Consider the following 12,804-nt stretch of genomic DNA (forward strand, 5'->3'; position numbering starts at 1 on the left):
TCTAGAGTCATTCAGAAAAGCTCAGATGAAATTTTTTCAAATCGGTTTGTGGATAGTGTTTTCAATTGCACCTACTTCTTCACAGCTCTGTTTCTTAGCGTGCCAATATTCCTCTTTGTAGTAACACCAAATTTACGTCACAACGTGTTTGAAATTTAGTCTTTTGTTGAAATTTGAAAGTGGCAAAGCATGGTTTACTTCTACTAGTTTTTTTTTTCTTTTTTCTTTTTTCAAATTCCTTACGTCCTTGTCAGCTTTTTAAATCGTATACATTTCCCATATTTTCTGTTCTACTTTCAACGTAACTTTTACACTTTGCATCTCTATCTATGAGTTTTTTGTTAAATTTTCTCTCCATATTTTCTCCATCCTTTTCCTCCTTGAAAATCAGAAATTTTTTAGGTGAAGTTTTGTCATGGGGTCCTTTTATTTTTTTAAATTAAATATAACTCTGATTTCAATGATTTTGTTAGGACACGCTTCAACTCTTTTGTTGCTATTCATAAAATTTATGCCACCATGCTGGTTTCATAAACTTTCAATGCCTTGTTTTATTCTAGAGTCATTCAGAAAAGCTCAGATGAAATTTTTTCAAATCGGTTTGTGGATAGTGTTTTCAATTGCACCTACTTCCTCACAGCTCTGTTTCTTAGCGTGCCAATATTCCTCTTTGTAGTAACACCAAATTTATGTCACAACGTGTTTGAAATTTAGTCTTTTGTTGAAATTTGAAAGTGGCAAAGCATGGTTTACTTCTACTAGTTTTTTTTTTTCTTTTTTCTTTTTTCAAATTCCTTACGTCCTTGTCAGCTTTTTAAATCGTATACATTTCCCATATTTTCTGTTCTACTTTCAACGTAACTTTTACACTTTGCATCTCTATCTATGAGTTTTTTGTTAAATTTTCTCTCCATATTTTCTCCATCCTTTTCCTGCTTGAAAATCAGAAATTTTTTAGGTGAAGTTTTGTCATGGGGTCCTTTTATTTTTTTTAATTAAATATAACTCTGATTTCAATGATTTTGTTAGGACACGCTTCAACTCTTTTGTTGCTATTCATAAAATTTATGCCACCATGCTGGTTTCATAAACTTTCAATGCCTTGTTTTATTCTAGAGTCATTCAGAAAAGCTCAGATGAAATTTTTTCAAATCGGTTTGTGGATAGTGTTTTCAATTGCACCTACTTCTTCACAGCTCTGTTTCTTAGCGTGCCAATATTCCGCTTTGTAGTAACACCAAATTTATGTCACAACGTGTTTGAAATTTAGTCTTTTGTTGAAATTTGAAAGTGGCAAAGCATGGTTTACTTTTACTAGTTTTTTTTTTTCCTTTTTCTTTTTCAAATTCCTTACGTCCTTGTCAGCTTTTTAAATCGTATACATTTCCCATATTTTCTGTTCTACTTTCAACATAACTTTTACACTTTGCATCTCTATCTATGAGTTTTTTGTTAAATTTTCTCTCCATATTTTCTCCATCCTTTTCCTCCTTGAAAATCAGAAATTTTTTAGGTGAAGTTTTGTCATGGGGTCCTTTTAATTTTTTTAATTAAATATAACTCTGATTTCAATGATTTTGTTAGGACACGCTTCAACTCTTTTGTTGCTATTCATAAAATTTATGCCACCATGCTGGTTTCATAAACTTTCAATGCCTTGTTTTATTCTAGAGTCATTCAGAAAAGCTCAGATGAAATTTTTTCAAATCGGTTTGTGGATAGTGTTTTCAATTGCACCTACTTCTTCACAGCTCTGTTTCTTAGCGTGCCAATATTCCTCTTTGTAGTAACACCAAATTTATGTCACAACGTGTTTGAAATTTAGTCTTTTGCTGAAATTTGAAAGTGGCAAAGCATGGTTTACTTTTACTAGTTTTTTTTTCCTTTTTCTTTTTCAAATTCCTTACGTCCTTGTCAGCTTTTTAAATCGTATACATTCCCATATTTTCTGTTCTACTTTCAACGTAACTTTTACACTTTGCATCTCTATCTATGAGTTTTTTGTTAAATTTTCTCTCCATATTTTCTCCATCCTTTTCCTCCTTGAAAATCAGAAATTTTTTAGGTGAAGTTTTGTCATGGGGTCCTTTTATTTTTTTTAATTAAATATAACTCTGATTTCAATGATTTTGTTAGGACACGCTTCAACTCTTTTGTTGCTATTCATAAAATTTATGCCACCATGCTGGTTTCATAAACTTTCAATGCCTTGTTTTATTCTAGAGTCATTCAGAAAAGCTCAGATGAAATTTTTTCAAATCGGTTTGTGGATAGTGTTTTCAATTGCACCTACTTCGTCACAGCTCTGTTTCTTAGCGTGCCAATATTCCGCTTTGTAGTAACACCAAATTTACGTCACAACGTGTTTGAAATTTAGTCTTTTGTTGAAATTTGAAAGTGGCAAAGCATGGTTTACTTTTACTAGTTTTTTTTTTTTCCTTTTTCTTTTTCAAATTCCTTACGTCCTTGTCAGCTTTTTAAATCGTATACATTCCCCATATTTTCTGTTCTACTTTCAACGTAACTTTTACACTTTGCATCTCTATCTATGAGTTTTTTGTTAAATTTTCTCTCCATATTTTCTCCATCCTTTTCCTCCTTGAAAATCAGAAATTTTTTAGGTGAAGTTTTGTCATGGGGTCCTTTTATTTTTTTAAATTAAATATAACTCTGATTTCAATGATTTTGTTAGGACACGCTTCAACTCTTTTGTTGCTATTCATAAAATTTATGCCACCATGCTGGTTTCATAAACTTTCAATGCCTTGTTTTATTCTAGAGTCATTCAGAAAAGCTCAGATGAAATTTTTTCAAATCGGTTTGTGGATAGTGTTTTCAATTGCACCTACTTCCTCACAGCTCTGTTTCTTAGCGTGCCAATATTCCTCTTTGTAGTAACACCAAATTTATGTCACAACGTGTTTGAAATTTAGTCTTTTGTTGAAATTTGAAACTGGCAAAGCATGGTTTACTTCTACTAGTTTTTTTTTTCTTTTTTCTTTTTCAAATTCCTTACGTCCTTGTCAGCTTTTTAAATCGTATACATTTCCCATATTTTCTGTTCTACTTTCAACGTAACTTTTACACTTTGCATCTCTATCTATGAGTTTTTTGTTAAATTTTCTCTCCATATTTTCTCCATCCTTTTCCTGCTTGAAAATCAGAAATTTTTTAGGTGAAGTTTTGTCATGGGGTCCTTTTATTTTTTTTAATTAAATATAACTCTGATTTCAATGATTTTGTTAGGACACGCTTCAACTCTTTTGTTGCTATTCATAAAATTTATGCCACCATGCTGGTTTCATAAACTTTCAATGCCTTGTTTTATTCTAGAGTCATTCAGAAAAGCTCAGATGAAATTTTTTCAAATCGGTTTGTGGATAGTGTTTTCAATTGCACCTACTTCTTCACAGCTCTGTTTCTTAGCGTGCCAATATTCCGCTTTGTAGTAACACCAAATTTATGTCACAACGTGTTTGAAATTTAGTCTTTTGTTGAAATTTGAAAGTGGCAAAGCATGGTTTACTTTTACTAGTTTTTTTTTTCCTTTTTCTTTTTCAAATTCCTTACGTCCTTGTCAGCTTTTTAAATCGTATACATTCCCCATATTTTCTGTTCTACTTTCAACGTAACTTTTACACTTTGCATCTCTATCTATGAGTTTTTTGTTAAATTTTCTCTCCATATTTTCTCCATCCTTTTCCTCCTTGAAAATCAGAAATTTTTTAGGTGAAGTTTTGTCATGGGGTCCTTTTATTTTTTTAAATTAAATATAACTCTGATTTCAATGATTTTGTTAGGACACGCTTCAACTCTTTTGTTCCTATTCATAAAATTTATGCCACCATGCTGGTTTCATAAACTTTCAATGCCTTGTTTTATTCTAGAGTCATTCAGAAAAGCTCAGATGAAATTTTTTCAAATCGGTTTGTGGATAGTGTTTTCAATTGCACCTACTTCTTCACAGCTCTGTTTCTTAGCGTGCCAATATTCCGCTTTGTAGTAACACCAAATTTATGTCACAACGTGTTTGAAATTTAGTCTTTTGTTGAAATTTGAAAGTGGCAAAGCATGGTTTACTTTTACTAGTTTTTTTTTCCTTTTTCTTTTTTCAAATTCCTTACGTCCTTGTCAGCTTTTTAAATCGTATACATTTCCCATATTTTCTGTTCTACTTTCAACATAACTTTTACACTTTGCATCTCTATCTATGAGTTTTTTGTTAAATTTTCTCTCCATATTTTCTCCATCCTTTTCCTGCTTGAAAATCAGAAATTTTTTAGGTGAAGTTTTGTCATGGGGTCCTTTTATTTTTTTAAATTAAATATAACTCTGATTTCAATGATTTTGTTAGGACACGCTTCAACTCTTTTGTTCCTATTCATGAAATTTATGCCACCATGCTGGTTTCATAAACTTTCAATGCCTTGTTTTATTCTAGAGTCATTCAGAAAAGCTCAGATGAAATTTTTTCAAATCGGTTTGTGGATAGTGTTTTCAATTGCACCTACTTCTTCACAGCTCTGTTTCTTAGCGTGCCAATATTCCTCTTTGTAGTAACACCAAATTTATGTCACAACGTGTTTGAAATTTAGTCTTTTGTTGAAATTTGAAAGTGGCAAAGCATGGTTTACTTTTCCTAGTTTTTTTTTTCCTTCTTCTTTTTTCAAATTCCTTACGTCCTTGTCAGCTTTTTAAATCGTATACATTTCCCATAATTTCTGTTCTACTTTCAACATAACTTTTACACTTTGCATCTCTATCTATGAGTTTTTTGTTAAATTTTCTCTCCATATTTTCTCCATCCTTTTCCTTCTTGAAAATCAGAAATTTTTTAGGTGAAGTTTTGTCATGGGGTCCTTTTATTTTTTTTAATTAAATATAACTCTGATTTCAATGATTTTGTTAGGACACGCTTCAACTCTTTTGTTCCTATTCATAAAATTTATGCCACCATGCTGGTTTCATAAACTTTCAATGCCTTGTTTTATTCTAGAGTCATTCAGAAAAGCTCAGATGAAATTTTTTCAAATCGGTTTGTGGATAGTGTTTTCAATTGCACCTACTTCTTCACAGCTCTGTTTTTTAGCATGCCAATATTCTTTTTTGTTGTAACAACCATTTTATTTCAAAATGAGTTTGAAATTTTGTCTTTTATTAATAGTTGAAACTGGTAAAGCATTGTTTACTTTTACCTTTTTTTTTTTCCAAATTCTTTTCTTTTTTATCGGATTTTTAAATCCTATATGTTTCTGCTCTTTTTCTTTGTACTTTCAGCACAGCTTTTATGCTTTCCATCTCTGTCTTTAAGTTTAGGTGAAATTTTCTTTCATATTTTGTTCGTCCATCTCCATCTTGAAAATATGAAAATTTAGTGTTGAATCTTTGTCATTAGGGCATTTTTTTTGTGTTGAATATAACAATGGTTTTATTTATTTTGTAAGGACACACTTCAACTCTTTTGTTCCTATTTAAAAATTCATGCCTCAATACTTATTTCATAATCTTTAAATAGCTTGTTTTATTCTAATGTCAGTAAAAAAAAAAAAAAAATCTCAGATGAAACTGCTTCAAAGCGGCATGGTTGTATTATTTTCATTTGCACCTCCGTTTCATACAGTTCTATGTTTTTGCATGCCAATACTCTTTTTTTGTGGTAACACGAAATTTATGTCTAAATGAATTTGAAATTTGATAGTGACAAAGCCTTCTTTACTTTTACTTTTTTCCCCCCAAATTCTTTGCTTCTTTGTCAGCTTTTCAAATCCTATACGTTTCCCCTCTTATCCTTTGTTCTCTCCACATCTTTTATGCTTTCCATCTCTATCTTTAAGTTCATGGTTAAATTTTCTTTACATATTTCCGTCCTCCATTTCCAGCTTGAAAATCAGAAATTTTAGCGATGAAGCTTTGTTATTAGATCCTTTTATTTTAATTTATTAAATATAACAATGGTTTCAATGATTACAAGAACACGCATCAACTCTTGTTCCTATTTATAAAATTTATGACACTATTTTGATTTTGTAATCTTCAATAGCTTGTTTTATTCTTCAAAGAATGGTTTACTTTCACTTCTTTTTTTTGTTCGAATTCTTCACTCCATTGTCAACTTTTTAAATCCTATACGTTTCCCCTCTTTTCCTTTGTACTTTGATTACACTATAGAGTTCTCAATTGCACCTCCTTTTCTTACAATTTTTTTTTGTTTGCATGCAAATCTTCTTTTTTGTTGTAGCACCAAATTTATGTCAAAATGATTGATATTTGAAAGTGACGAAGCATGTTGAACTTTTACTCTTTTTTGTTTTTCAAATTCTTTACTCCATTGTCATCTTTGTCAATCCTGTATGTTTCCCCTTTTTTTTTATTAGTACTATCAGCATAGCTTTTATGTTTTCCATCTGTGTGTACATTCATGATTAAATTTTCTTTTCATATTTCTTCCTCCATTTCCATCTTGAAAATAAGAAATTTTGGAGATGAAGCTTTGTCACTATGGTGTCTTCTGGCTGCTTCTGAAAAGGGTCCTTTTATTTTTATTTATTAAGTATAACAATGGTTTAAATGTTTTTGTAACACACTACAACTTTTTTTTTGTTATTAAAAAAAATTCATATCATCATACTGGTTTCATAATCTTTCAAGAGCTAGTACTATTCAAGAGTCAATAAAAAAAATCTCAGATGAAACTTTTTCAAGATGGTGTGGTTGTAGTGTTCTCGACTGCACTTCCTTTTTTAACAGTTCTGTTTTTTTCCTTGCCAATGTTTCTTTTTGTGGCAACACCAAATTTGTGGCAAAATGAGTTTGAAATTGTCTTTTATTGAAATTTGAAAGTGACAAATCATGGTTTACTTTTACCTCTTTTTTCTTTGAATTCTTTACTCCATTGTCATTTTTTTCAATCCTATACGTTCCCCCCAGCCCCCTTTTTCTTCTTATTTTCAACATATCACTACATTCAAGGTTAAATTTGGTTTCCATATTTTCTTCCTCTATTTCCATCTTGAAAATAAGAAATTTTAGTGATGAAACTTCATCACTACCTCGACTTGTTGCTGCTTCAGATTAGGTCCTTTTATTTTCATTTATTAAATATAACAATGGTTTCAATGATTTTGCAAAAGCACACTTCAATTCGGCTGTTGCTGTGAAAAAAAAAATTACCTCACAATCTTTCAATCAAAAAAATTTATATCCATGTTTTATGGATGAATCTGTATAATTTTTGGATTGTAGAGTGATTGATGTTTTATTTTTCAACTATAACTTTTGCGATAGATGATGATAGGTGCCCAAAATAACTAAAATAAGAACAACTCTATTAGGATGATATAGAACATGAATCTCGTTCTATATTTCTCTTAATAGCTACGCTCAGGAGAATCTCCAAAGGGTTTGAAAGACTATTTTATTGATAAGATGATATCCTAGCTTCTAAGTTGCTAGTCATATTTATAATCCTAAATACAATCTAAAATAATGAATAAAATCTAGATAACTAGATCACTAAATAATATCTCCTATAACCTAAAATACTAATAAAATCTGAATAGATAAAATACTGAATCTAAATAAAATCTAAGGAATAAAATCTAACTAAATAAAATACTGAATCTAAAGAAATATCTAAAAATAAAATACTGAATAAAATAAACAATGAATAAGTCTTTACGGGAATATTATCTGGAATTTTATCATTACCCTCCCCTTGAAAACTCAACTTGTCCTCAAGTTGAAAAGAGGGAAATTGAGTATGCAAGAGATTATAGTCCTCCTAACTGGCCTCTTCCACAAGTTGGTTGTGCCATTCCACCAATAATTCAAGTGAATGATGACGAGTCCATTGATGATCTAAGATTTGGTGAGGCCTTACATGTAACTCAAAATTAGCAAAAAGCGGTAAGGGAGCTGGTGTGAGTGGCAGATCTATCCTTGTAGCTTGGCCCAAAAGAGATTTATGGAAGGTAGGGTGAATATGGGCATCTGCCGGCAGTTCTAATTGATAAGCCACTTTGCCAATCCTACGAAGAATCTTGTATAGGCCAAAGAAGCGAGGTGATAATTTTTTAAATTTCCGCTTGGTAAGTGATTGTTGGCGAAAAGGCTGTACTTGTAACCACACAACATCGTCAATATCATACTTGACTTCCCGCCAATGCTTGTTAGCAGAAGCCTTCATTTGGTCCTGAACCTTGCACAGATCATCCCTCAAGTCAAAAGCTTGAGCATTGCATCCTTGGTCTCTAGTTCTTCTTCTAGTTTAGCCACAGGTGTTTCACTCTTTATATAAGGAAGTAGAGGAGGAGGATCTCGCCTGTAAACCAACTTGAAGGGAGAATGGTTGGTTGATGTAGGATGACTTGTGTTGTATGAGTATTTAGCCTAGCAAAAAAATTTGTGCCAAGACTTGGGTTGCTCATGTGCAAAACACCACAGATAGGCTTTCAAACCGTAGTTGACTACCTCTATTTGACCAGTTGTTTGGGAATGGTAAGTAGTACTCATCTGATGAAGATAGGGTCCCTATTAGAGACGATTGAGGGAGGCACCCTATGTCGTCGGATAATTTTCTCACAATAGATTGTAGCCACCTTAGTAGTGTAAGGATGCGCAAGAGCAAGAAAATGGGCATACTTACTCAAATGATCTACTACTACCAGAATGATCTCAAAACTGCCAGACTTTAGAAGACTTGTGATAAAATCTAGTGAGATGTCCTCCTAAATCCGCGAGGGTATAAGTAAAGGTTGAAGAAGTCTGGCTGTGCCAACGTTTGGTACTTATTTTGCTGATAAGTGGCATAATGTCACACATAGGCCTTCATATCTGCTTTCATAGTAGGCTAATAAAAATTCTCCAAAAGGCATTTAAATGTTTTAAGAAAGCTGCCATGTCCCGTAATAGTAGTAGAATGGGCTTCTACTCATAATTTTGGTCGCAGTTGTGATGAATAAGGAATGACCACTCGGTGATCAGAGAAAAGTTTTTGATTAACCATAGGAAATCTGGGTCGAGATGATGGATCTTTTTACAAAGCATGCATTATTTCATTAGTGAAGGGATCTAATGTCAGCTCAAGGGAGAGGTCATCCAACTCAGAAGCGAAAGGTACGGCCAATTGAAAAAAATCTGCATGCTGTGGATGTCTTGACAATGTGGCTGCCCTTTATTTTCTACTCCTGCCTTGTAGATGATAGTAAAATTAAAGGGTAAGAGCTTGATGATTAACCTCTATTGAGTATTAGTAGTGATCCGTTGTTGTAATAATTATTGAAGGCTAGCATGATTTGTTTTGACAAAGAAGTGCCTCCTTAAGAATTAAAGTTAGAAGTTTGCAATCGTAAGTAGACATGAAGTGTTTAGAGAAAGCGAACCCTTTATTGAAGTGAGCAATGGGATGGTTGTTTTGCATAAGTATAGTTCCAATCCCTTTTATAGATGCATCACATTCAACTGTAAAGTCCTCCTCAAAATTGGGCAACTGTAAGACGGGTGCCATCATCAATGCAAGTTTAAGGCTGTCAAAGGCCTTGTAAGCTGGTTCAGACCATAAAAAGGCATCCTTCTTAGCCAATTCAGTAAGGGGTCATGCAATAATCTCGAAATTCTTCACAAAACATTGGTGATATCCTACAAGGCCTAAAAGCCCACGTAACTCCTTTACATTGTTAGGAATAGGCCATTCTCGTACTATCCCCACCTTTTCAGTCTCAACTTCAACTCCCTAGGTAGAAATTTGGTGCCTTAAAACGGGAACTTTTGGCTTCCACATAAAGCTTTTTTTTGTTTTTTTCAAATTGATACAAAATGCACTTTCCTGTAGGGTTTGCAAGATGATACGCAAGTGAGGTCAGTGCTGTTGAAAAGAGGGATTGTATATAAAAATATTATCAAAAAAGACCAGCACAAATTTTCTTAAATAGGGACAAAATAAATCGTTCATTGCTGCTTGAAAAGTGGCTAGAGCATTGGTTAAGCTGAAAGGCATAACTGTGAATTCATAATGCCCTGAATGAGTACGAAATGCTATTTTGTAAATATCCTCAAGTAACATCCTGATTTGGTGATATCCAGAGCACAAATCCAATTTGGAAAAATAGACTGCCCCATCTAATTCGTCTAGTAACTTGTCAATGTTGGGAATTGGACACTTGTCTGGGACTATAATGCCATTTCATTTTTAGTAATCAACACAAAAACACCACGAACCATCTTTCTTTGCGACCAATAAAATTGGCTGGTAAATGGACTTGAATTAGGCTGAATAAACCTTTTTTTAAGTAATTCCTCAACTTGCTTCTCAATCTCGGCTTTTTGATAATGTGAATACCTATATGGTCGTAAATTAGGAGGGTTGGCCCCTAGTAATAAGGGAATGGCATGTGAGTGATTTCTAAATGGTGGCAAGTTTGTGGGTTCTTCAAAAACAAATGAAAATTCTACAAATAAATATTCCAGATTGAAACATTGGAAAGGTGTAAAGTTGGTGGAGGCTTCTATTTGTTGCGTTGAATTAAATTGAGCACCACTAGTAGTATTAAGGACTCCCTGTAGCTTATACCGCTTGCTATTCAACCATAAAATCATAAAAAGCTCATTTCAGTTGGCTTTCACCGTATTCAGAGATGCTAGCCACTTAATGCCCAGCATCAGATTGGCTCCTCCTAAGGAAAAAGGAAAAAAGTCTTCCTTAATAGTCAGTTCTGTGAGCTTAACTCCCATGTCTATGCATACTCGGTTGCAATGTACAATACTGCTATCCCCAATGTGGACTCTAAATGCAGAAATATAATGAGTAGGAAGACACAGTTTTTGTACCAATGAGTTTGATATAAAATTATGAGTAAACCCACTATCCACTAATAATAGTGCTTCTCTTGTGAGCAGCATACCTTTAAGTTTCATAGTTAAACCTGTGTTGCTACCCAATATAGCATTTAATGAAATTTCTGCCCCTTCTATCCTTATATCCTCAGGTTCACCGTCTTCAAGAGGAAGGGCAACTTTATCGCCTTCCTCTGTAATCTCCATGAGAGAGAAAGACCCACGACAGCAGTGCCCAGGTCGAAAGAGGTCACCATGGTAGAAACATAGGCCCTTGTCTCTCCTGCGTTGGTGTTCAAAATCCATGGAAAGAGTTTTTTGTCAACGCTACACTTGCTGATCTGGGGCCTGATGGCATTGACGCTGATGTTCTCTGCGAAGATGTCGAGAAAGGAACTTCAGAGTTCTTCTGGTCATGTGCCCCAGGTGTGCTTGGGTTGTGATAGCAAGTTTGGGTTTAGAGTAAGCTGGGTCTCTTCTGAGTAAGCTGCGTTTTGCTTTCGATTTCTAGAGCCAGACTTACTGCTCTGTGAACTGATCGTGGTTTATGGATTCTGACATCTGAGCATAATTCTTCTTTTAATCCATTCAAAAAAACATTGAGCAAGCAATGCTCTGGCTAATTCTTGACTCTCACCGATCGTTTGGCAAACTTTGTGCAATATTCTTGGACTGAACCTTCTTGCCTCATGCTGCAAAGAAATTCGTTTGGATTTTGGTATTCAAGTGGTCCGAAATTCTCTTGGAATGCTGTCACAAGCTCGTCCCAATAGTTAAGTGTTCGTTCGTGACTGATCCAGGTGAACTGTTCTAGTGTGTCACCCTCCAGTGCTAGTGAGGCTACGTCCACCTTCTCTTCTTCAAGTGTGTTGTAATACTTAAAGTACTTTTTAGCCTTTAAAAGCCATCCTTGTGGATCACCCTTACTAAACTTTGGAAATTCAATTTTGGTGCGATGAAATTTGGTGCATCTACGATTTTCTTATTGTCTTCGCTTTCTTCATCTTCATAATAGTGCCAAGTTTCTTGTTTTTATTGATTGCCAAGGCTTCAAGTGCTTCTACCTTTTCTTTTAATAAATCAAGAGTTTCGAGTTGCTGCACAATTTTGGCCAAATGATCTGACATAAGTGAGTTTGGATTTTTTGGGTCATTGTTGGATGAATTGTCAGAAGGGTTAATTTCTTGGCCAGTACGTGTGGTAATCATGGCTCTGATACCAAATTGATAGGTGCTCAAAATAACTAAAATAAGAACAACTCTATTAGGATGATATAGAATGAGAATTTCATTCTATATTTCTCTTAAGCCACATTCAGGAGAATCTCTAAAGGGTTTGAAAGACTATTTTATTGATAAGATGATATCCTAGCTTCTAAGTTGCTAGTCATATTTATAATGCTAAATACAATCTAAAATGATGAATAAAATCTAGATAACTAAATAATATCTCCTAAAATCTAAAATGCTAAATAAAATTTGAATAGATAAAATACTGAATCTAAATAAAATCTAAAGAATAAAGTCTGACTAAATAAAATACTGAATCTAAAGAAATGTCTAAAAATAAAATACTGAATAAAATAAACAATGAAATCAATCCTAATTTATTTTCCGATGCTCCCTTCTTAAATAAGTCTTTACGGGAATACTATCTGGAATCTTATCAAATGAGTGGTTTCCAGTTGCAGTAAACAAGTATTCATTATCCTTGTGGTTGGAGAAACATAGATAATATTGAATAATTTAATTTAAAAATGAGAAAATGATTAATTTAACTCATATTCTTTAGTAGTTCTTCCTCTTTGAAAATTTTGTAAAGATATGTCTAAACTTGTAGAATGCTAAGTCTACTCTTGGCTGCGTAAGATGTGTAAAGGAAGATTCTATAATTTGCCATGGTTTTGTTTAAACTTGACCCTCATCATTAAGTATCTTAAGGTTTAGTTAAAGATTTAATTTGACTTATTGGTAT

At 33.3% G+C, this 12,804-nt stretch overlaps 1 long non-coding RNA gene across 7 annotated transcripts in view; it reads left to right on the forward strand.

Annotated features, from left to right (window-relative positions):
• LOC129320175 (uncharacterized) overlaps window positions 1-12,804 on the forward strand; it is a 29,686-nt gene that overhangs the window by 9,826 nt on the left and 7,056 nt on the right. The window lies entirely within an intron of this gene.

This window comes from Prosopis cineraria, unplaced genomic scaffold (genome assembly GCF_029017545.1).
Source record: "Prosopis cineraria cultivar Desert tree isolate PC_DT_omini unplaced genomic scaffold, ASM2901754v1 PC9, whole genome shotgun sequence".
NCBI classification, from domain to species: domain Eukaryota; kingdom Viridiplantae; phylum Streptophyta; class Magnoliopsida; order Fabales; family Fabaceae; genus Prosopis; species Prosopis cineraria.